Raw genomic sequence first — 4,139 nt, 5'->3', positions numbered from 1 at the left:
TGCTCACACCAGCCGGCTCCTCCAGTGCCATTTCTTTGTTGCAGGTGTTGCTTTTTTTGGCTTCTTGTGGTTTCCTCCCTGCCTCTCACCTCCTCCCCTTCCTTTCTCTCCAACACCTGGCTCCATGTGCCATCTTTGCTTCATCTTGACAGGCTGTGAAGTGTCGCTAGGCTGGGGAACTGCTTCCCCGGTCCTCGCCACCACGCTGGTGGGATCCCTGGCGACTTTTTTTGTTTTGTTTGTTTTCTTTTCTTTTCGAGGCTTGGGAGTCCCTTCTAGCCAGGTTGTACTGCAAGGCTTGCGAGCCACTTCTCTGGTCTGCACAGCCGTGCCAGTGGGATCCCTGGGGTCATTTTTTTTTCTCTTTCTTTTCTTCCTTTTTGTCTTTCTTCATTTCTCAGTTTCTCCTCTCTCTACTTACGTTCTTTCCCTGCCTCCTGAATACCTGGCGCTGTGGGCCTTGTCTGCCTCTTCTAGCTGGGCTGTACTACGAGGCTTGTGAGCCACTTCCCTGGTCTGCACAGCTCTGCTGGTGGGATCCCCTGGGGCCTTTCTTTTTTTCCTTATTTTTTTATTTTCTCCTTTCCTGTTTTGCTTTTTGTTTTTCTTCATTTCTTAGTTTCTCATATCTCTCTGCTTTCCTTCCCTTCCTGTCTCCTGAATACCTAGCGCTGGGAGCCATTTCTGCCTCTTGTAGATGAGCTGTGTCCCAAGGCCTGGGAGCCACTTCTCTGATTGCTGGTGGGATCCCTGGGGGCATTTTTTTTTCTTTTTTTAAATTTTTGTCTATTTTTTTTCCTCTTCTTCTTTTTTCCTTTTTGTTTTTTTCCATTTCTCAGCTTCTTGTCTCTCCACTCCAATGGCAAGCTACCTCAGCACTTTTTTTTGTTTTTGTTTTTTTTTTTGTTTATTTGACTCCTGTTTCTCTCTTCTTGCTCTTCTTTCCCATACTCATCTTAGTTCCACACATCACAACCTCCCTTCTCCCTCCTGCCTACATGCACCGTGTGCTGAACATCACACCCCCAAACAGCACAGGCACATCCTACCAGAACCTGCCCTCCACTGACCCCTGGCCCATGCTGTCAGCCCCAGTACTTACCACAAACAACCCATCCCAGCCCCTCCCCTTCAGCTGGATGTGCCCTGCTGCACCATAGCTGAGTGACTTGCCCTACCCACTGGACAAGGAGGTGAAAAGTATCGTGCCCACAGATGAGCAAACAACAAAGAACACACAGCTCGCCTCCTCAGACATAACCAAATAAAACAGAAAATCAGGATGAAACAAACAAATTTGCGATCAATAAATGAGGAAAATAACTACCGAATGTCCCGAAGACAGCAGACAATATCAAAACATATAAAAAAAAGCAGAACAGGATGGTTCTAGTAGGAGTCCAAAATAAGACACCAGATGATGTTCCAGTAGTAAAAAAGGCACTAGAACTATCTGATAGGGAATTCAAATCTCTAAAAATAAGAGCCATCCAAGTGTTGAAGCAAAAAGCAGACAAAAATGAGTAAAAAATAGACAAATTCATGGAAAAGGCAAACAAATTCATGGAAAATACAGACCAAAAAATGGAAGAATTCAGGAAAATAATACGGGAACAAAATGTCAAAATAAATTCACAACTAGAAATCATACAAAAACAATAATTAGAAATCCAAAAGGTAAACAACAAGATTTCAGAAACAGTATCATAGAAGGGCTGAAAAGCAGGTTTGAAACGATGGAAGACAGGGTCAGCGAAATTGAAGACAAACACTTGGATACAAATCTATTTGAGAAAAAAATCAGAAAAAAGAATGAAGAAAAATGAAGAAACCCTGAGAATTTTGCTGGATACAATCAAAAGCAAAAAATTTTGAGTAATCGGAGTTCCAGAACAGGATGAGAAAACAGAGAAATGATCATTGAAGAACTGCTGACAGAAAACTTCCCCAATATCATGAAAGATTAAAAGCTGACCATCCAAGAAGCTGACCATCAATGAACCTCATATAGGATAAATCCCAAAAGAAAATCACCAAGGCATATCATAATCACACTCACTAAATCCAAAGACAAAGAAAGAAACCTGAGAGCGGCTTAAGAAAAACAAAAAGTCACATACAAAGGGGAAACAATAAGACCATGCAGGTAAGAAGGCAATGGGATGACATATAAAAATTGTGACAGAAAAAAACTGCCAACCAAGAATAATCTATCCTGCAAAACTCTTGTTCAAATATGATGGTGAAATTGGGGCATTTCTAGATAAACAAAAATTAAGGGAATATGTAAAAACCAAACCAAACTTACAATTATTAAAGGTAGCCCTGAGAACAATCAATATCAGGCCACAGGATGAATCTAGGAATCAAGATTGCACCAGCCAGATACAAACTTAGGAAATGAAGTTACAAGGACCATTCAAAACCAAAAGAGTTGCAACAGGGAACCAGGTGGGTTAATCTGTAAATGACAACAATGTAAGAACAATAAAAGAAGGAATAAATGATGTCAATATAGAACTTTCTAATGGAGAGGAAGGCAAGGCAATATCAAGTAATAATATACTGGTTCAAACCTAGGAAGATAAGGGTAAATTTCAAGGTAACCACAAATAAATTTAACAAAGTCTCAGTAAAAACAAAATCTACAAAAACGAAAGAATGAAAAAAAAAATCCTCAAACGAAAGGAATTCAGCACAGGAGAGTAACAGGAACAAAGAAATCATCAGCACCACAAAAAAAGCACTACAAAATGACAATAAACTCACACCTATCAATAATTACACTGAATGTAAATGGCCTAAATGCACCTATAAAGAGAGAGAGTGACAGAATGGATAAAAAACAGGATCCATCATTATGTTGTCTTCAAGAGACACACCTTAGAAACAAAGACGCAAATTAATTAAAAATCAAAGAAAAGGAAAAATTGTATCAAGCAAACAGCTACCAAAAAAGAGTAGGAGTGGAAATACTAATCTCAGATAAAATAGACTTTAAAACAAAATCCACTATAAAAGACAAAAAAGGGCACCATATAATGATTAAATGGATGATCCATCATGAAGACATAACCATAAAAAATATCTATGCACCCAATGACAGGGCTCCAAAATACATAAAACAAACTCTAACAGCAATGAAAGGAGAAATTGACAGTTCCACAATAATAGCAGCAGACTTCAACATATGACTTTCAGTAAAGGACAGAGTATCTAGAAAGAAACTCAGCAAAGATACAGGAGGTCTGAAGGGCACAATCAGCCAACTTGACCTCATAGACGTATATAGAACACTCCATCCAACAGCTGCAAAGTACACATTCTTTTCCAATGCACATGGAACATTCTCTAGAATAGACCACATCTTAGACCACAAAGCAACCTTCAACAAAATCCAAAACACTGAGATAATACAAACTATCTTCTCTAACCACAATGCCATCAAAGTAGAAATTAATAACAGGAAGAGTAAGGAAAAAAAAAAAACAAATTACATGGAAACTGAATAACACCCTGCTTAAAAACCACTAGGTAATAGAAGAGATCAGAGATGGAATAAAAAAATTCCTGTAATCAAAGGGTAATGAAAACATATCATACCACAACCTTTGGGACACAGTAAAGGCAGTGCTCAGGGGTCAATTTATAGCAATAGATGCACGCATCAAAAAAGAAGAAAGCGACAAAATAAAAACATTAACTACACAACTCGAACATATAGAAAGAGAACAGCAAAAGAAGCCCACAGACACCAGAAGAAAGGAAATAATATAGATCAGAGCAGAAATAAATGAAATAGAGAACAGAAAAACAACAGAAAGAATCAACAAAACCAAAAGCTGGTTCTTTGAAAGGATCAACAAAATCAACAAACCACTGGCCAAATTGACCAAAGAAAAACAGGAAAGGACTCATATAACCCAAATAAGAAATAAAATAAGGGACATTACAACAGACCCAACTGAAATAAAAAGGATCATAACACAGTACTATGAAAAATATACTCCAAAAAATTTGAAAACCTAGAGGAAATGGACAAATTTTTAGAAACACACTACCTACCCAAATTAACACAAAAAATGATGTTGAAAATCTGAACAGACCCACAACAAGAGAAGAGATTGAAAAGGTAATTT

The sequence above is a fragment of the Trichechus manatus genome, unplaced genomic scaffold (assembly GCF_000243295.1).
Source record: "Trichechus manatus latirostris isolate Lorelei unplaced genomic scaffold, TriManLat1.0 scaffold00012, whole genome shotgun sequence".
In the NCBI taxonomy this organism is placed as follows: Eukaryota; Metazoa; Chordata; class Mammalia; order Sirenia; family Trichechidae; genus Trichechus; species Trichechus manatus.
The sequence above is the reverse complement of the archived record's forward strand: the minus strand, read 5'-3'. Positions refer to the sequence as shown.